The 22,231-nt window shown below is 38.0% G+C and overlaps 1 long non-coding RNA gene across 24 annotated transcripts in view; it reads right to left on the reverse strand.

Annotated features, from left to right (window-relative positions):
* Positions 1-22,231, reverse strand: part of LOC109682548 (uncharacterized) — a 383,265-nt gene that overhangs the window by 319,143 nt on the left and 41,891 nt on the right. For 22 of the 24 annotated variants that reach the window (XR_012449235.1, XR_012449223.1, XR_012449238.1 and 19 more), the window contains 3 exons: positions 12,724-12,883; positions 5,570-5,652; positions 5,275-5,467 (listed from right to left, as the gene is read on the reverse strand). This is a non-coding gene — a long non-coding RNA (uncharacterized lncRNA). Of the gene's footprint in view, positions 1-5,274; positions 5,468-5,569; positions 5,653-5,787; positions 5,956-12,723; positions 12,884-22,231 lie in introns of all 24 variants that reach the window. The other 2 variants (XR_012449226.1, XR_012449231.1) reach the window with 2 other exon arrangements.

Raw genomic sequence — 22,231 nt, forward strand, 5'->3', positions numbered from 1 at the left:
GGCTGTAGTAAGTCAAGAAGAAGTTTTTATCTGTAATCTCAGACATGGAGATCAATGGGATCAAAGTTTGAAGCCAGCCTGGGCAAAAAAGTTAGCAAGACCCCATCTCACCCAATAGAAGCTGGGCATGGTAGTGCACATCTGTTATCCCAGCTATATGAACAGCATAAATAGAAGAACCGCAGTCCAGGCCCACCCAGGCAAAAAAAAAAAAAAAAAATGTGAGATCCTATTCTAAAAATAACAAAAAGCAAAAAATATTGGGACTGTGGCTCAACTGAGGAAGCGCCTCCTTAGCGAGTGAGAGGCCCTGAGTTCAAACCTCAGAGCTGCAAGTGGAAGGAAGGGAGAAAATTAATAGAGGAGAAATGGAAAAATTAGTTTGTTTAACCAAACAAAAAGATGTGCTTAGAATAAAACTTCCTTTGTCTTTATACAGAGTACTTACAAAAATAGACAGCAAGCATCAACTATGAAACATGAATTACAAAAAAATCTTCCTCTGATATAGGGAACAAAGTGAGTATGCTCTAAAGTCACTGTGCTCAAACAGCAGGAAATTTTAGTTGCTATAATACAAGAAAATAGGTAGGAACAAATCAATTTATTGAGAGAAATCTTTAATATTTAATTTAATGGAATGCTATGTCATACTAATAAATTCAAAAATTTTAAAGGTGGAAGTTTTATCTAAGTAAATCTATATGCTAGCAGGGCTTTTGTGACTTTTTTTAACAATTTTTTACCTCACCTTATTTTATTTTTTTTACTTCTGTCACTCTCTCTCTCTGTCTCTCTCTCTCTCTATCTATCTCTTTTTGGTGGTGGTACTGGGTTTGAACTCAGGGCTTCATGCTTGCTAGGCAAGCACTTTACCACTTGCATCACTCCACCACCAGCCCTTGTGGCTTGTTTGTTTGCTTGTTTGTTTTTCCATGGGGTGTCACTATGTAGTCCAGGCTGGCCTCCTAATTACAACCCTCTACCTCACCTCCTAAGAGCTGGAATTAGAGCTGTACACCACAATGCCAGGTTTCCATCAGGGATTTTAATGAAAACTGCAATCTGATTTAGAATTTATATGGAAATGCAAAGGTCTGAGAATAGTCAAGACTATCTAGAAGAAGGAAAACATTTAAGGTTTTGCTTGAGCAGATACTGAGGCACACTGCAAAGCTAAAAGAATGGGATATTAGTGCAAGGATAGAGCAACAGACCTATGGAACAGCAGAGAGTACAGAAACTGCCACTTGATTTTTGACAAAAGTAACACATTAGTCAAGTAAAGAAAGAATGATTTTTTTCCATAAATTATGTTGGACCAATTAGAATCCATATGAAAAGAAAAAAATCTTAAAATGTCTACTTCATATCATATATAATAATCAACTCCAGGGGGATTTTTATATCTGTAAAAGTAAATGTAAACATAATAAAAATTCTAAGATGAAGGGAGGAAGAACATCATCACGACCTTGGAGTAGTCAAAAAAAAATTAAAGACAAAACATCAGTAACTATAAATGAAATTATGGATAAACTCAACTAATTTAAAGTAGAATTATAGTTCTCCAAAAAGGTACCATTAAGTGCAAACAACAGACTGGGAGGAAATATTGGTGATACACATATCCAACAAAGGACTCATTTCTAGAAAATATGAAACTTCTTACAAGTCAATGAACACCAGACACACCACCCAATAGAAAAATAGATGATAGAAACTGAAGAAGCACTTTACAAAAAGAATGATTATTAAATATATGAAAGGGTCTTCAACAATAAAAGTCACGAGGCACAAGAAATACAAACCATAATGAAATGCTACTATATACTTACCAGAGCACCAATTTCAGGCAAATGGATTTTCAACTGCTGTTTGTAGTATAAGTTAATGCAACAACTGAAACTTGTGCTTCCCCATGGCCAGCAATCCTATTCCTAACTATGTTCCCAAAAGCAAATGAGTACATATGTGTACCAAAAGACATGCTCCAGAATGCTCAGAAAAGCATTCTTCATATTAACCAAAACCTGGAAGCAACTCAAAAGCCCAGTAGTAAATGACCCAAGTGTGACTTGTTCTTTTAACAAAAGGCTCTGTGAAAACGAAAATGAACAAACCTGCTACCCATGACAGCATAGATGAAAATGGCCAATAAAAGACACCAAATACTACAGTACCTGCTATAGAGTTCATTTATATAAAACTCAAAAACTTACATGAGTAATTGTCAGTGACTGAAGTCAGGATACTGGCTAACTTGAGAGTGGGGTTAGAGAGTCATTGAGGGGTTCTGAGTTGACAGAACGCTTTGAATCTTGGCCCGAATGACATTATAATTTGTATTAATCTTGTGAAAATTCATTATATGTTTTCTCTATTTCTGTTGTATTTTAATAAAAAGTTTTACTATTTATTTACTTTTTGGCGCTGGGGATTGAGCTTAGGGCCTTATATGTGATAAGCACATGGCCTAGCACTGAGCTACACTCCCAGCCCCCAAAGTCTTTTTTGTTTGTTTTGTTTTGTTTTGTTTAGAAAGAGTCTCACTATGTAGTCCAGGCTACCCTCGGTTTTAGCAATCCTCCTGCCTCATGCATGCACCATGGCACCTAGCACATTTATTTTTTAATCTATAAAAATGTACATTTACTATTGTATACAAACAACAGCTAGATAAACAGTAAACGTGGAAGAAGGATAATTATCTCTTCAAAAAAATGTAAATGCTGAACTATGGAAAGTGTTAACTTTGCCTAGGGTTTGGATTGGAAACTTTGGGAGGCTAGAGGTCTAAACATGCTCAAATTACTTCCAAAGACACTATACAATTCTTTTGAGCATTTATGGTGACCTTTTGTTGCCTTATTTCTCATTCCATCCCTCCCATCAATTTTCTAAATGCCCTAAAGAAATCTACATAACACAATAAATGAACTGTGTTGTTTGTTCCTGGCCTATTGATATTACATTGATGTCTGAGTAAAAATAATTAAACCCTTAAACCCAAATCTCCCTCCCCTAACTACATCAGTGCCACCCAAAGCACCACAATGGCCCAGAATGGAAACATGCGTCTTGGCCATTTCCATGAGAAATGCCACAAAGACCCATTGTGGAACTGCAAAAGACAAGGCTTCCAGGGCAAAATCCAGCAACAGGAAGAATTTCACTTCATTCTGGCTGTTTGAACATAGCCTATGTTGATCCCCCTACAGAAATGAGCTCTTTTTAGTTAAGGTCTAAGTAAATTATGCTGAACAGGGATAATTTTAAAAGGCAATAGATAATAGTGTACTGAGAAAATGCTACTGAATTTAAATTCTGGCTGTTTCTAACTAGTTGTTTGGTACTAGCCTTCTCATGGAGCCAATTAGCCCTTTAATGCCTTTGTTCATGAAGCAGATATGTGACTGGATGGTCACCAGGCCCCTTCACAGTGACTGTTTGCATTCTTCAGTGGGCTGGTGAATCCTTTAAAGTGATTGTGTTTGGTCGTTTGGTTTAAAACTCTACCTTATACCTTGAGAGCACAGACTCTACCTAAAGTGGGACTATATGCTGGTGCCCTCCACTGGATGGCACATGGCAATGCTTTCTCTCACAGAGACTGGAATATTAACAAGACATATTGAAAAGCCACCATTCTTTACTTGTTCCCTGCCAGGGAGCTTGTGCTTTCAAACTTAAGATTGTGTTCCGTCCTTCAACACTCACTTAACCATGCAATTGTGCTGTGCTGTTTCTTTCACATAGCATTGAATATAATAGTGAACAATGACAAATAGAATTCCTACATGGAACCAATGCAATTCTTTTAATCCAAATGGTCAGATGGCCATAAAACAGGAAGGAAATTGTTATTTCTCTTTTCTCAAATGTTTACAAAGGATGTAGTTTCCAATCAGGAGAATTTTAAATTGTTTCGGACAAAACTTAAAACCTGTATCCAATTAACATGTTATAGAAACGCAAGTCTCCCTGCTTGCTTCTCCCTGTATGGATACAAGAGACAGCTTCCAACTTTAACTATCCTAAGCATGATACGCCCAAGGCAGTTATAAGTATCTGCTTAGTTAGGACCAGGTATGGATACCCGTTCTGCCTTCCAAGCCACATTATACTTCACATTTCACAAACCAGCTCTATCAACCTCTTTGAGCTTCTCAAAATACACCAAGGGCAGACTGCACAGTCACTGAGAACTTACTAGTGCCAAACACTGTTCTAAGCACAGACACACTGGTAAGCAAAAATAGACACAACTGTCAACTTCATGGAAATAACTCTCTAGGACCAGCTATGAAGGATGGGATAATCAGAATTTCCTCTTGACTAAGTGAATGCCCTTCATACACCTTCAGTTTTAAAAAGATCTCATTAATTGCACATCCAAGGGGACTGGACTTGGGAGTTGAGGAGAGAAAGGTAATTCATCATTTCAGTTTGTTTCCATACATGAATGGTGCCTGCCATATAATATGTAAAGGATGCCAATGGGAAAAAAAGCACAATATACAACAGAAAAGCAATCATATTTAAACAACATATACTCTCCATTTGGTTGTTGATTGAGTAATGATAACTCACACTTGGAAATTATAATATTTTCCCAGAGAAGACAGGGAGAGATGCAAGTCAGTGCAAGAGTCTGTGTCACCTTCTTGGGTGGGTAACACATGGGAAGTCAGACTGGAGAGAAGAAACCGGTGACATTTAACAAATCTAAGGCACTTAGAACACTAGAGGTCAGAAGATTGTTGGATTAGTGGTGGAGAATAGTTTTCTTGGATCTCAAACTTGGGCTGATTTGTAGGAAAAGACTGACTTAGTTCCATGAAACTTTCTTAAAATTTTTATTTTCTATACTCTGAATCGTTCATGGGCTCATGAGCAATCATCTCAAGTGGCCAAGGGTACATGTCAAGGCTGGATGAAGCCCAGGTAAGTGACAGAGGGCAGGGGAGACAACCAGAGCTTAGAACCCTCTATATGGAATGCTGACTCATTCCTCTCTGTGGGCAATAAGCCCTCAGAAGGGAATTCCAAAAATGTTCTATTATTTGAACAAATACAATGCCCACTTTGAGCATTGGTGAATATGTTGTGATGATTTGCTTAAAACAAATCCTGACATAATTCATATATTTCACTAACAATAAGCAACAAAAGGGGGAAAAAAAAAAACCACACCTGAAACAGCTCAGACAGAAACAAATTCCAGGCTTTGAGTTGGACAGAAAGCCTTGTATTGGAGACAGAGGTGAATACCTGAAAGCCCGCCATCATTACGTCAAGTGGAATTTTTTGTTGTTTTTTCTTGAGACAGGGTCTTGCTGTGTAACCCAGTCAGGCTCCCAGCTCACAGTCTTCCTGTCTCTGCTTCCTAAGTGCTAGGATTACAGGTATGAAGCACCAAGCCAGGCTCTCGAATGGAATTTCACTTTTGGTAGAAACAACTAACCTAGTGAGAGATCAAAAGATAAAGAAGTCTGTGTGAATAACAAATGTTTTGAATAGCATCAGGTAAAAGCTACCAGTGATAGCAACTTGAGTAATAAGATACCTTAAAATTTTCCTTCTTCCTTCTCTGATCCTGAAGTATCTGTTTGTTCATCTGATGTATTGACTTTGTAAAAGAAGGCAGATCTGGTAAGATGAAAATTGTGAACAGTGTGTGACACTCTTCGACTCTAAATGCAACTTTATGTCAAGGGTTATACAGAGATATGGGGTTGAATTAATGCATGTGTTTTTAAGACTCTAATATTTCTGTTCAGGTACCTCATTCACAGTTGGTTAAAGACGGTGTCATTGTTTTTTCTAAAAAGTTGAACATCAACAAGCTTCTCTCTCAAGCTAATATTTCCAAGTACAAATCACTCCTGATATTAACCCTTTTCCTTGTGTATGTCCCCAGACGGTACGTGCATATCAGTAAATACTCTTCTGCTAACCAAAAACAACAGCAAAAAATATAAAGTTAAACTTCATCATTCTTAATCAACTTTAAGAGTCTATTAAATAATGTGAGCTTGTCATCTCTTCAACCTATGTATGCCCTGGAGTGCGGATGTAATAAATGTTATGTTGGTGAGTAAGGTGAGAAAAAAAACAACTGTATTTAACTTGACAGATGGAAAAAGCTGTGAGGTTGGGGATTTGAAGTCAGGTAATCATGACTTCCTGAATACTTATTGATCATATAGTTCTCTTGAGACCCAGAAATTGGGAAGAAATAACTCTGGACAAGGGCACTTTGATTTGCACAGTCAAAGAAACTTCAGGCTTTCCGTTCACCTTAACTACTATTTATTTTTATTTGGGACTAAAACAGAGTAAAAGTATACAAAATGACCTTATTCTCAAGTCCTGCTTGGTAAACAGGAACAGGATAGAGAATTCAAAGGTTATTTTTGAACCAAGCTGAAGTTACAGTTTCGAACCTGCTGAGTTGTCATTTATGCTGAGAAGTGAAAAAGATAACCCAGAAATAATGTCTAAGATAAAAAGTACATTTGATTTGATATGATAGGTTCATTTTCCACAGAATATGAAATTGCCCTCTGTGACTCAAGAGCCCCTGGGTCTATGAGCACAGGAGGTGAAGTTTTCAGCTAAATGTGGTCACTTTGTATATCTAAAAGCACCAGAGAGCATTCGGGATATTACACCAGGTATCCACTTCCTTGTACCTTCAAGCCATAACATGTTCCATGTTGCATTAATTTTCCCTTCAAGCTCAATATAAAGTTCAATGAAAGAAATAGCTCCCACTTTATCTTTTTTAATCCAAAAGTATAATGGAAGAATAGTGTCTATTAGAGATCTCTGACTTTTCTCTATTAAAAACAAAAATAAACAATAAGAACCAGACCTTAAAATTGAACTTTTGAAAAATACTTCCACAGAAGCATATGATTTAGATGCTGTTACCAACAGACAGAAAAGCTAATGACATGAATTACTTGAATTAGGAACATTTAAAAATAATCTCCTTTGACTAATTTAGTCAACCTCAAGCTTATTATTTTTATTTCCCTTTATCATGATGTTTCTGAGAATACCTTTACAGGGCTGTTCAAAAGAATGTATTCTAGGTTCTTGGTACGTATTTTGAGATTATGGGGTTAAACGTTCTTTTTTTTAAAAAAGGGAGGGTTAGGAATATAGCTCAGAGGTAGAGCACTCGCTAGCATGTATGAGGCCCTGGATTCCCAACACTGAAAGAAAGAAAGGAAAAAACCCTACTCAATTGTTTCTGCTGGAAGCACTGAGCACTTTTTTCCTATGAACCTCTTACAGTCATTACTCTTAGTTCCACTTAGATAACTATTAGTCATGGATTGTGGTTAAATTACCAGTAGAGTTTTCTAGACAGTTTTTGTGCTTTGTCATAAGTGCAATAAGTTGTTTTTGCTGCAATATCAAATGTTCATTTAAATGTAAAAAAGACAGAAATCAGTATAGACCTCTAAACTGAGCTGCACATGATATTATAACCAAATTCCAACCATTCAAGGAAGCAAATTACAGGACAGTTTAGGTAGGTTGTCCTAAACCAAGAATTTACCAGAAGATTATCTCAAGAGCTAATGGAACCTTTGGGTTCTCAAATATTTCTTTCAGGGGACTAAAAGAATAATCCACAGAATTGGTTCTTCATACTGGCTCAGCTGCAATTACACAGACCATAAACAGCTGCCATACAGCTGGCTTTGTAATTGACAAGGCATTGTAATTCCAACAAGCTTTCATCAGGAAGAACACTGTCCATTACATCAAAACATATAACATCTTGCTGATCATTTTCTTTTTAAAAGATGAGAATTGTTTCCTTTATCAAGGAACAGATGGGAATATCTCCGAGTAGTTAGTTGTCCTGCAACACTGGGTTACAGAATTACAGATGCTGTAAGGATGGCAGCTAAAACAGTGTTTGTAAATTTACCCAGGGAAAAGAATCATGGCTTCCATGGTACCATTTCTTTCTTGATAAAATTTTGGGCTCACTTTTTCTGCAAAAGTCACTAAAAGTTACAATTGTCAAATTATTGACTCAGTCTACTTTAAAACAGAGAAAGGGTTCAGGGTTTAAAATGTATGACCCTAGTACTTTGTCTTACTAAACACCCCAGTAAAGATGGTATTCCCTGGTTCTACCTCACCTTCTGAATCTTATTTTACCCAAAGAAATGGTAAGTGGTGCAAGGCTCATTCACACTCATATTTATCCAACCTCTCCCCTACCACATGACAAGATAAAATACATTTTTTTGGTGGTACTGGGGACTTCACCTTTTCTAAGCAGGCACTCTACCACTTGAGCCACTCACTAGCCAAGATAAAATACATTGCTCTCACACTGAACCTCTTTCTTGGTCAGTGCTGGCACCCATTGATACTCAGTAACAGTGGTGATGGTGGCAGAAATAGCAGTAGTCATTGTCATGGTAATTAACATTGATTAAGTGCCTTCTATATGCCAGTCATTGGGCTAAACACCTTCCGTGTATTATCTAACTGAACCCTCACAACGACTGTGCAGGGGGTGTAATTATTATACCTATTTTTCAAAAGAGCAAACAAGGAAGCTGAATCATTTGCTAATGTCACACAGCTGGTAAGTGATGGAGTACCAGGATTTAAACCCAAGAAGACTTACTCTAGAGGACCCCACTTTTTACAGTTTTGAAATAATACTTTGTGCAAACAAATAATGAAGATAAAACAGAACCTACAAAACGCCATTCTCAAGGCATCCCTTAATCTGATCAAAGCTCTTCAGGTTTCCAGGATGGCAGCATTAATAAAATATTGTTCATTCTAACACCTAGAAGCATATTAAAGTTTCACATACATTTCTGGAGGCTAAGAAATGACTTCTCAAAAGGCCTACTTTCATGTTTGAATGACCAATTTATATGGTAATGAATGCATTTGTATTGGGGTGAGAACTCCAAATGAGAGAAGAGACTACAATCCATTTTTCATATGTCTCCACAGAACATCTACATCTAAACAAGTGAATTAGTGTGACACCAGAATAGGGACTGTACTGTAAGTGTCTTCACGCTGGACCATCATCCACCTGCATGACAAGAAGTGCAACACAGCAGGTATTTTGTCACCTTCATCTACCAAGTGGCCTAACAAAGACTCTACTCTGCAGAGTCTGAATGGAAGCTGCATAGTGTCAAATGGAGTAGTCCTTCCTTCCAATCTGCCTTTTTATAGTGCTCTTGGTGGTCCGATTCCCAAAACACACTCTACCCCAAATGTTTAGCTGTATTTTATTAGTCAGCTTTGAGCTACTAAAACAAAAATATCTCAGGCAATTAACTTATGAAGAGAAAAGGATTATTTAACTCATTGTTCTGGTGGTTCAAGTCCAAGATCGGGTGGCCCACTGGTTGTGCTTCTTATGAAAACCAAAGATGGCAGTTGCAGGGATCACATGTCTGGGTAAATCGCTTACGTCTTGAGCCAGGAAACAGAAAGAGAGGACCAGGACTAGAGTCCCACAATCTCCTTCAAGGTCAGAGAAATGCCTGGGATGAGTGAGGAGACAAAAGACCCTGTTTCCCTGTCTTTTGCACATCTAAAATCAGAGAAGAAAAATTTTAAAGGCCAAAAGCAATCTTCTTAAAACACATGGTGCAAATGTGTTTGAAAATCCTCTTAATAACTCATTTCACAATGCTTTAGACTGTGAAAAGCGTTTTCAAACTGTGTTCATACACATCAGAATCCTAGGATTCTGCTAGACCTGTGTTAACTTCCTTTAACAAGTGAATAAACTATGACTCAGAAGAGTCAGATGACTTGCCATTATTGTAGACATGTCTATGACTGGGACCTAAGTTTCCTGACTTGTGTCTCAATGCTTTTCCATTTTCCATAATATCTATGGCTTGGGGTCAGTCGCAATGGAAAGAGCATGCCTTGGATTCCAACATTGCACCTGATACAGACTAACCACATTACCTTAGGCAACCTCCTTGTACCTAGTATCTACAGATGCTTGAAAACAACCTTCATTACAGTAGTTTCCTGTGCATAGAGAATATGTTCCAAGACCCACAGTAGATGCCTGAAATGGCAGATAGTACAAAAACCTATATATACTATGTTTTTTCTTATAATGCTTACCTGTAATAAAGGTTAACCTACAAATTAGGCAGACACAGGAAGAAAGGTACAGCAATAACTAATAAAATAGAACAATTACTACAATATACTATAATAAACATTATGTGAGTGTGTACTTATTCTCCCTCTCTCTCTCTCTCTCTCTCTCTCTCTTTCTCTCTCTCTGGCATATCCAAATTGTCAGCATCACTACTCTTGTGCTTTTAGGCCATTATTAGGTGTAATAAGGGTCTTGAACACCAGAAGTACAGGACTGAGACAGCAGGTCTGATAACCGCAACAGCTCCTAAATGACTAACAGAAAGGTGACACATGCAGTGTAGCTATGAACGGATGACATTAGATTTTCATGTGTCACTCAGAAAGCATGTGGTTTTAAACCTTTGAATTATTTATTTCTGGAATTTTCCATTTAGTGTTTTCAGATTGTGACTGATAAAGATAAATGAAACTACAGAACTGCAAATGAAAGGGACTCCTGAGCTTTCATCATTGTTCCAATGGCAATCCTTATCCACAGTGGCTTCATTATAGCAGTCCACATGTTCGTAATCTTACACTGGAGAGCTATTAAGAACTACAAAGTCCTGCGAAGTCAGACGGGAAAACCTGAGAACATTTACATAAACAAAATCATGTCTGACTTCCTACCATCACTGCTTCTAACCCTTGGAATCATAATGGCACCCATATGATTAAGTATATTCATGTAAAAGCTTTTATTGTTTTGCTGATTGCTTAGCTGTGAAATTTACTTATCAAGGAAGTGTCAGGGAGCAAAACTTCCTAATGACAATTATCCTGCTAGTTTCTGCCAAGTCCTGAAAAGAAGTCCAGTTACAGTCCAACCTTAGGACTTTCCCATACTTTGTGGGTGCTGGTGAAACTGAAGTGATCCAGGCTGCCTCGCTGATATTACGTGTGGGAGGGGCACAAGAATGGCCCAGGAGATCTAAGTTCCTCTTCACTCTTGGCTTTGTGTGCACCTAAACCTACCAACTGCTCTGTCCTGGCCACATTCAGTGTGAGATTGACTTGGGTTGGCCTCAGTCCAGCTTCTTAACACCAGAATAAGCCACTCAAGAGAAATCACTTAGGAGAACTGGAAAGAACAGCCTCCAGAGCAATGGACTCTGGCCATTTTCTTCCCCAAAATCTGTCTTATACTTTGGAAAAATAAAATGTTCTCTTATTACTAATTTTTTTCCATGACAAAGCAGTAGTAACAATGAGGATAAACACTCAAGTGGTCCTAAGACCACTTTAGAAAGACCAGTCATCTATCTCAGTTTCCCCAAGGCATTACTGGTTTGTACCTATTGTCCTATCATAACCAATGTTCCCCTCCTTCCTCAAAAGCTTCCTAGTTTAGAAAATAAATGATGTGGCCTCTCAAGATTGAGTTGTTAAAGAAATGCCCATCTGTTCCCTGGTCTAAATATTTACTGTCTGAGCTATCCTCAAGTCACCCCCATGAAGAAAATCATCAATCCATGTTTATAGAGTCAGTTGTTGTGATGTTTCATCCTTTGCCTGTGCTTTTCATCAGGAATGTGTCTGAAGAACTCTATTTCAAGAGTTCTATTATTTCATGTAGTGGTTAACTTCCCCAGCCTTGAGAATGAAACGCACAATGCTAACAGAAGGCACATGAAATTGAAACTTTTCTTCTGAGAACTTTGAATTGTTGGGTGTATAGGAGTCTCTTAAAAATATACTGAATACCTTATATGAAACATAATTTTGTCTTTCATCTAAAGCTAGGTCTTCCTAAAGATTATTCATTGTGCCATCCCAAGCCACCTAAGTGCCCAGTCCCCATTTCTCCTACCTGCAGTGACTGAAGGGCCATGGGGAAAAGGCCCCAGAAAGCCCAGAGTGGGGCTGAGAATGTCTCAGTAAAACAAAGAAGTTACTGATTGTATTACTGCATTGTTGGGTGATGTGGTGAAGCTGCAGGGTTCTGGAATAATAATTAGCATTTAGTTTGTGCTTTCACTAAATTCCTTTTAATTCTGTTTTTCTTCCACAATCTTTCTTCTTGCCAACTGTCATTTCTCCAACTGTCAGCTATTGACAGTTCTCTGTTCTCCCTCCTCCCTTTAAAATGTCACTACATATAACTACAAAGAACTAGACACTTTTATGGAAAACACCACTCTTACAAAATTGGTAGTCCTAATTTTAAAAACAATTTTGAGTCAATGGACTCATCATAAAATAGACCATGCCAGGTGAGGGGACATAGCTATATCACAATATTCAGAAGATTGAAAGAGTATAGCAAGTTTGAGGCAAACCTGTGTTACATAGGGAGACTCTATCTTAAGAAAATAAATAAAAACAGAAAGGCCCTTTCTTCTTTTAGCCTTGTGACTGTCATTGTCTTCCTCCTAGGAAAACTATTCTTGCATTTTCAACGTTCATAAATATGCATTTTCTTTTTATTCTTTATTCATTTATTCATATATGCATACACTGTTTGAACCATTTCTCCCCATTCCCCCCGACCCCTCCCTCCATAAATATGCATTTTCTATGTAGCAAATTTGTCCAAAAAAATCTAACCTTAGAAAAGTGGAGCATTGTTGAATCACTGGCATCAGTTTGTGAATTAAACTATACGGAAAGTTTTCTGCAAAATCCATCACTTTCGGCGGAATGTTAAAATAGAGGTGGGTAAAGTAATCTTCTCTCATTCCCACTGTTCAATATTGTACTGGAAGTCCTGGGCAGGGAAATTTGGCAAGAAAAAGAAAACAAAAAAATTCAGAAAGAATCCAAATTAAAAAGGAAAGAGTAAAAGTACATTGATTTTCAGATGACATGATTCCACATATAGCAAATCCCAAAAAACACACACATACACATGTGTGCAAATAAAAAATACTAGTACTGATAAACAGATTCAACAAAGTTGCAGGGTACAAGTTCAACACAGAAAAATAAGGTATGCTCTTATACATCAGCAATGAGCAATACACAAAGGAAATTAAGGGAACAATTTCATTTACAGTAGCATCCAAAAGAATAAAAACCTAGCAATAAAGTTAACCAATGAGGTTAAAGTCTTGTACACTGAAAACTACAAAGCATTACTGAAAGAGATCAAAGAAGACTCAGATAAATTAGAGACATCAATGTTCATAGATAGGAGACATAATTTTGTGCATATTTTCCAAAGAAATCTACATGCTTAATGCAATCTCTATCAAAATTCCAATCATCATTCTTGTAGAAATGGAAAGGCTGATATTCAATTTCATATAGAATTATAAGTAGCCCTGAATAGCTAAAGCAATATTGAAAGAACAAAAAAGTAAAGTGAAAAGATTTAGACTTTCTGACTTTGAAAATTACTACAAAGCTATGATGAAAGCAGTTTAGGGCTGGGGGGTGTAGCTCACTGGTAGAGTGCTTGCCTAGCATATGCAGGGCCCTGGGTTTGATCCCCAGCACTACAAAAAAAATGTAGTAAGTATGAAGGTACACACATAGGCCAATGGAACAGAATAAATAGTGCAGACATGAGCTAAAATATCCATGGCCAATTACTTTTGAACAAGGGTACCCAGATCATTTGATAGGGAAAGAAGATTCTCTTCAACAAATAATTGTGGAAAACTGTATAGTCACGTGCAAAAGAATAAAGATCAATGACTTAAATAGAATAGCTAAAAGTAAAACTATTAGAAGAAAATAAGGGGATGGTCTTCATGACTTCAGATTTGGACATAGATTCTTGACTTGACACCAAAAACATAAGCAACATGAAAAAATACATACATTGGAGTTAATAAACAGCATATTTTGTGCATCAAAATGATATCATCAAGAAAGAAAAATGCAACCTAGAGAATGGGAGAAAATATCTACAAATCATGTATCTGATAAGGGCTTAGTCTCCAGAATATGTAAACTGTTGAACAAAAAGACCAAAAAATACAATTTAAAAATGGGCAAAAGGACTGAGGATATAGTTCAGTGGTACATAATTGCCTAGTGTGTGCAAAGCCCTGGGTTTAATCCCCAGCACCACAGAAGATCTAAATAAGTAAATTAATTAACCAGTTGATTAATTAAATGGGTAAAGAATTTGAATATCTCTTTAATCCAAGTATTTGGGAAGCTAAAACAGGAGGATCACAAGTTTGAGGACAATCTGGACTACACAGAGTAGAAAGACAGAGAGAGAGAGAGAGAGAGAAAGGAAGAAAGAAAGAAGAAAGGAAGGAAGGAAGAGGGAGGCAGGAAGGAAGAGGGAGAGAGAGAGACAGGGTGAAGGAGAGGGAGGAAAGGAGAAAGGAGACGAGAGAGGGAGGGAGGAAGGACATTTCTCCAAAGAAGATATACAAAAGGCACATAAAAAAAAGCACATAAAAAGACAACTAACATAATCAGTCATTAGGAACTACAAATCACAGTCACAACCAATAATAGTTTTTGGCTATAACCAAAAGAAAAGAAAGAGAGAGAGAGAGAAAGAAAAAACAATGCTGAAAGAGAAAGGAAAAGAGGAGCAATGTTGTTGAAGACGTAAAGAAACAGGAACACTTGCACATTGGCGATGAGGACTTAAAATGTTGCAGCCACTGTGGGTAACAATGTGCTGGTCCCTGAAAATGGTGAACAGAATTACCGTATGACTCAGCAATCTCATTCCTAGTATATACCCAAAGGATCAGGAGGCAGAGATCAGGAGGATCATGGTTTGAGGACAGCACGAGCAAAATAGTTCACGAGACCCTACCTCAAAAATAACACATAACACACAAAAGGGCTGGTGGAGTGACTCAAGTGGTGTAACTCCTGCCTAGCAAGCGTGAGGCCTAAGTTCAAATCCCAGTACCGAAAATAAAACCTGTCCACAAATATTCAAAGCACCACTACTTACAGCAACCAAAAAAGTGGAAACAGTTTATATGACCATCGAAGAATAAATGCATAAAGAATGTGTGGTATATTCATGTAATGAAATATTATTCAACCATCAAAAGGAATAAAGTACTGATACATGCTACAACATAGATGAACCTTAAAAACAGTACACTAAGTGAAAGAAACTGGACACAAAAGGTGACATATTGTGGGTTCCTTTTATATGAAACATCCTAAGTAGGCAAATCCATAGAGTCAGAAAGAGATTGGTGGTGCCCTGGGGACGGGGTGGGGGATAGGAAGGGACTACTTGGTGAATACAAGTTATTTTTCTGAGGGAATGAAGTTTTCAAACTAGAGAGAAGTGGTGGTTGCAGGACGGCGTGAGTGCACTGACTTGTGCACTATTGAGTGATTGATGGCATGTTTTGTGAATTGCATGTCAGTTTTTAAAATTCATTATTTGGTTGGCAGTAGTGTGTTTCCTTAAACTCCAACTCAACTTTTGTAGTTCTTGCAGGCTCTCACATAGCTATCAGTTACATTGCCTTTCTGTTTCTTTTTCTTTTTATTGCAGTGCTGAGGATGGAACCAGGACTTTGCACATGGTAGACAGCACTCTGTCACCAAGCCACACCCCAGCCTCACACCGGATTTGAAAATATCACTTTCAGAGATTAAGAAGCCTAGAAAAGATAATGTTTCTGTTAAAAGCATTGTTGAAAGAATTGAGCAAAACTAGATGACAGAGAGAAGCATTTTCCTCGCTGTTATTTTTTTAAAAAAGTGTTCACAGTACACATGTTGATATGAACCCAAACATAGAAATCTCCTTTTTTTGTTGTCCATTTTGTTTTGTTTCTTTTCCTTTCCTTTCATTTTACTGAGGCAGGGTCTCACTGTGTAGCACAGGGTGGCCTACAACTCATGATCTTCTTGCTCCACCCTTGAGCACTGGGATTACAGGCATGACCCACCATGCCTGGCCTCCACACATATACAAAATTCTTTGTCAGAGACCAATTTGTCTACAGAGTGTGGTGTTTTGGCAGCAGTGGTGTTTGAACTCATGTCCTCACTCTTGTTGGCAGGTGCTCTCACCAGTACTACTGAGTGTTTTTAAAGACTGGATTGTCTACATCTAAGAATAAGCCAAGAATACCACCCAGCACCAATTCTCAATGGCATGGCATCAAGTGAAAGTTCCTGCATGGACCTGGGCCGCCTTAAATATACTAGGCATGGTGAGTCACTCCTGTAATCCCAGCACTCAGGTGGCTAAGGCAGAAGGATCTCAAGTTCAAAGCAAAAAAATCAAATAAAAGAGCAAAGACAAAGTACTAACTTGAGTTGCTGGTATAACTCTAAGTTTAACTGATATTTTTATAAACATTTCAGTAAAGCAAAAAATAAATTGGGAAAATTTTAAAATACGGAGCTAGAAGGAAGACTGACATTGCTCTGTCCAATCCTGATATAAGATGAAGCATAAATAACTAGTAAAACAGGTTATCTGCACTGACATTTACTCACACCACATACTGCCTGAACAGTTTCCATTTCACGCTCAAAATCATCCTTTGAGGTCCTTGCTCCTGATTTTACTTACTCTATAGAGAAGAAAATAAAGGTTTAGAAAGGTTCAATAACTTGTGCAAAGTGAGAGTAGGCAGCTGGGGTTTGAATTTGAGCTAATGTCACCATATTAAATCCCAGGACCTGAACAACTACGCAAAACCCCCAGCTTACACACTTTGTCTTCATTGCTAGGTAATCTGAAAACTCCTTTGTCTTACAGACACACTGTGACAAACAAGATGTGAGCTGCTGGTGTTATAATATTTAGGCAATCACAAATTGGCTGCTTACAATTTATTATCATCTTGAATCATCTTTATAGAAACTAGACTGAGATTATCAGCATTCTCTTTAAGTATTCCTATCTGGTCCTATTTATATTAAACATAGTTAAGTATCACAATATCCTATCTTCTATCTAACCTTCCCCTGTCAGTGAAGAGCTGGGGAAGCAGGTTTGTGTAATATATTGTGTGATATCCTAAGTGGAGAAAATAAAGTGACTAATATAGATATCTATCTATCTATATATATAGAGATATATATGATACATAGCAGAGATCGATGGTCTTCAAAGAGTGCTTTGAATGTAAATTTGACAGTAAGCCTATGAAAGCTGTCTCAGTGACAGTGATAGGTACAATATGTTTAACAGTCCTCTACATCTAATTTTTAAATACAATTTAAAGGGCAAAAAAATCCATGGCTAGTATTACTTTTTACAGAAAAATCCATGACATATTGTAGAGCCCATTTGGGAAATTCTTTAAGTCATTCAAATGCTACTAGCCAGCCCCTCCAGCAGGAGAGATCAGTGAATAACAGTAAAGAGGAAGTGGGGATGCTCTGTCCAGTTAAGATTTGTTTACGTCTGCCATTTAAAACAGTCACTTGTGCTTATGATGAAGACTATATTCCAAAAGTCTTTTTATCATTCACACTGTACCTAGAGGACCTCATGAGGGGCTGGGTTGTAGCTCAGTGGTGGAGCTGCCTAGCACGTGGGAGGCCCTGGGTTCAATCCTTATCACAGAAGGAAGGAAGGAAGAAAGGACAGGAGAGAAAGAAGGAAGGAAAGGAAGGAGGGAGGGAAGGAAGGTAGAGAAATACCCCTCACAAGCAGAGTTTTTTTGGAAAGCTCCAGGATGGTAAAAATGTGGCTACTGATTTATTTGAAGTAAAGAAAAAATACAGCAAAGCCATTTAGGTCTATTCAGAATTTATAGTTATAAAGAAATAAATTTGTCCGAAATCTTTATGGAGGTGTCATAATTTGACATTATCGAGAATTTGATGTCAGTCTCCCTTCTTTGGGGTAATGAGAATATCATGGGACAAAAAAGGCTGCAGGAGCTGAGTAGCTAGTATAGCTGAAAGCCAATGATCAAAGGCACCAACAATAGTATTTTGTCTCCATGGAGAACCTCTTAGCCTGGACACTCAGACCTGAATGTAGAGACACACCTACCTATAGAATGGGGGTTCAGATGGTGACAACTGATAGTGGATGCTGGTGTTAGGGCAGATTTAAGCAAAGAAGCCACAAAAGCAATAGTGAAGTAGGCAAACAGATAGCTTTAGTTTTCTTCTTCATTCTTTCCCAGGAGCTCAGTCGTTGGTCCCCAGCAACACTTCAGGCCAGGGCTTCATGCCCCAGGGGAAATATTGTCATTTCATTCCACAAAAGACCCATTTGAATTGATAGCCATCTTCCCTATCAATATAGGTATATTAGTCCATTTTTCATTACTATGATGAAATACCTGGGGCAGGTTACTTTATTTGACACCCAGTTGAGGAGGCCAGAAGTCCACAAAGCATCGCACAGGATCTGCTGAGGATCTGCCCATGGCAAGAGTGCATATGAATCTCTATGTGGTCCTTCTCCCACTCTTCATAAGCCTTTAATCATGGGGCTTCCACCTTAATTACTTAATCACTTCCCAAAGGTCCCCACTTCTAAACACTATAGTCAAATGAAGTTTCTAATCCCTATACAATTAACATAAATCTTTAGTGATTAAACAGTGGGGACAACCTTATTCAAACCAGAGCTATAGGTGTCTAACTATTTTGCCCTCGGATTGGCCAAGATAGCACATCTTCCAAAGGGTATTTGACTTGAGTAAGAATCTAGTAATCCAAAGGGATGGGCCTCTAGAAGAGAGACTTGTAGGTAAGTAGTGGAGTGAGGCTGGTGGGGCAGAAAATACACATCTGAAAGACAGGAAATTTGTACCCACTTGAACTTGACCACTAGACATTCTCCCTGAGCCTTAATTCCACAAATCAACAAAGCAAGGAGATGGCCCAAAAGTTCTCTTCTCATTCAGCACTGGACAATCCCAAGGGCACAAGTGGTGCCTCCCAATACTGTTGAGCCAAGGGGCCAGCTCTGCCTGTGGGACAAACAGTGCAGACGCAGGGGATATGACTGTAACAAGCACAGGGTGAGTCAGCCAGGAGGTTAGGAGAGGCCGGCCAGCCGGAACCCAGCCCACACTGGTAAGGGTGTGTGGGTGGTAGAGACCATGCTCTCACACCAAGTCTCTCACCACAGCTGTCTGTGTTTCACCTTCCTCGCCATCCTGGAGATGAGATGCATTGAGTAGAAAAACAGTTAGAAGTGATTATTAAGCCCTGTAATTACAAAAGAGATTCTCTCGAAAAGCCAGTAGCTTTGCCAGGGCTTCAATATCTCTCAAGCATTTGACTGTGTTAAAAACACTATCCCTCGAGTCAAATGGCAGGTACGGTTAAGAGAACATTGGACAGATTCACAAGCAATTCTGATTCTATTTCCTGCAAAGAAGAAAGTAGAATTTAAAAAAAATCTCATCTATCACACACTCCATATTGTCTCTATGATTGAAGAACTGTGTTCAACATTGGCAAGCCTCTTTGCCCTCACACCTGATTTTAAACTTAAGCTAAAGACTAAAAAGTTTTATTATGTACTTGTTTTTAATAGTCAAAAGTTTATGATGGTGGGCAAGTGTGTTTCATAATTTTGTTTGTAATGGAAGCCACAGTCAGACATTTAGAGCAAATATAACAAGCTAACAACTTCTCCTTCCTGTGGTTAAAATGATAGGAAGTGATTTGTAAACTGTCATCAGAGTTAACGCAACTAAGCAACCTTGGGTTTTGTTGCATTTGGTTAGCATTATCTGAAAATCTTGGCAAACTAAAATAAAAGGTATAACATTTACTTGCTGTTTATTGATGAGATTCACAGTCTCAAAAGTTAAAAAAAAAGGACTGGGGATTTAGATGTGTGTATACTATATATACATATACATATCATTTTAAAAATTAGAATTTACACATATAATCAAGTGTTCCCTCAGGGGGAAGATGGATAAAGGAGAATAATGAAGGGGGTAAATTCAAGTATGATGTATTTGATATATTGTAAGAACTTGTATAAATGCTACAATGTATCCCCAGCACAATAAACAAAACAGAAAATTTTAATTAAGAAAAGTGTTTCACCAATTAGGTTTTGGTGGTCTGTAACTCAAATCATTGTGGCATAAGTAATTGCTATAGTTTGTTGATAAGAATCAGATATGGGATATACCTGAATGTAAAACACTAAGTATAGTCATTGCAATGAAAATTTTAATGAAACTTTATTGCCTTCTGAAGATCAAGCACATTTTCCAACAATCGATTAATTGAAATAGAATTCACCACCCTCTTGATTTTGGTCCATTTATAATCCCTCCATAGATAGTTCTATTAAAGACTTTTGTAGTGAGCTGTTCTTTAAAGTCTATAGCTGACGTAATGGAGACTCAAATATTTGGTTTGGCACTATACACCATTCACATGAACCAAAAAGTATTGTCTTGGCCCTAAAATGCAAAAGCATATCATTAGACATAGTAAATAAAATTGTAGGTATATTAACATCAGATCAATAAAACTTCATTGCTAAATATTTTCAAATAAAATATATAGAACATATAATAAGCTTTCAAATGACAGTGGTCAAATGCCACCAAATCCAAGAATCAAAAAGAAAGAAATGTTCAAGACTCTGCCCGGGAGATAACTGTATCATAACATGACAACATCAGAGATTATTACAAACCATTAAAAAAGGGGAATAGGAGGTATGCCAGTTGAATTGGAGGATGTCCAGAAGGTGGTACAGAATAAAAAAAGATAAGATACAGAAGATGTCCATAGTCTGATCCCATCTTTGTAATACAAAACTTTAAAAAAAAAACACTTGTAAATATATTTAAGTGTATGCATACAAATGTTTGTATTCATATACATTTGTATGATGTCATGCCCAGTCATAGATGGGTAATGGGCACACACCAGGGATGCATGGATCACTGACACCTTTCCTGAGGAGTTAAAGGATAGGAGCCATACAGGAGGAAGGAAAAGAAAAAAGGAGACTGAGCCAGAAAGTATGGCTCTACACGTATTAAAGAAATTACATGTACTCAAGAAATTCAAAAGAGATTTATTGTCTGTAAACTTACATGGATGGCTTTATAATATTAAAAGATATACAATAATGTGTCTGGTACAATTCTGGGTTTTTTAATTTTTGAAGATAGTTTTAGGTTTTCTTTTTATAAAGCAAACACTTCATTAAGAAATATATTATGAAAATAGAGAAGCAGATGGAAAAAAGTCAAGATTCTCTATTATTCCCACAGTCAGTGTGATGACCACAAGGTTCCTGAAGGACAACCTTCAGGTTTTGTTATTAAGGAAAATGGGGTCATGTGTCCCCTACTATAATCTTCCTGTATCAGGTCAAAATAAATTATTCATTACACTTGGCCAGGCGTTTCTTCCTGGCTGACCTGACTTCCTCGTCTTATCTCTCACAGGTAGGGTAGCGCCTCTGAGCCACAACACCCCTCCTTTCCTCTTGGCCCATCTGCTGTGCTGTGTCTCCCTCCTCTGCCAACACCAGGAGTGCAAGGAAAATTTTAGGCCCCATCCATGTCCCTCCAGAAGCAGGAGCGACTTGGCCCACTCTCTGATTCCTAGCTTACTGTACAGCATGACTGTTCCCAGTGTCACGACAGGTCAGCCTGCAAGGCCATCTCCTCCTGGACCTCCAAACAGAACACTGGAGCAAATCCCCTTGGTGCCTGTGTTCTCTCTCTGTCTCTCCCAGAAAGCTGTGACTAAGGCTATCTGCCTTCTTCCTTTCCTTTTCTCTGTCTTGCTCCCCACAATCCTCTAGGAACAGACAGGGTAGGTTTCAGTCCCTGATTTGGGGAAATTTGGCATTCAAGCCTATGGCTTAATAGCAAGTGCCTATTTTTTTAAATTGTTTTATTATTCATATGTGCATACAACGCTTGGGTCATTTCTCCCCTCTGTCCCCATCCCCTCCCTTACCACCCACTCCACCCCCTCCCGCTCCCCCCCTCAATACCCAGCAGAAACTACTTTGCCCTTATCTCTAATTTTGTTGTAGAGAGAGTATAATTTTGGTGGCACTGGTTTAGAACTCAGGGCCTCCTGCTTGTTAGGCAGGTGCTCTACCACTTGACTCCACTTGACTACACCCTTAGCCAGAAAATGCCTATTTTGAATGTCAGAAACTGACTGTATTTTTTCAATTTCCCTTAACGTT

The sequence above is a fragment of the Castor canadensis genome, chromosome 6 (genome assembly GCF_047511655.1).
Source record: "Castor canadensis chromosome 6, mCasCan1.hap1v2, whole genome shotgun sequence".
Taxonomy (NCBI): Eukaryota; Metazoa; Chordata; class Mammalia; order Rodentia; family Castoridae; genus Castor; species Castor canadensis.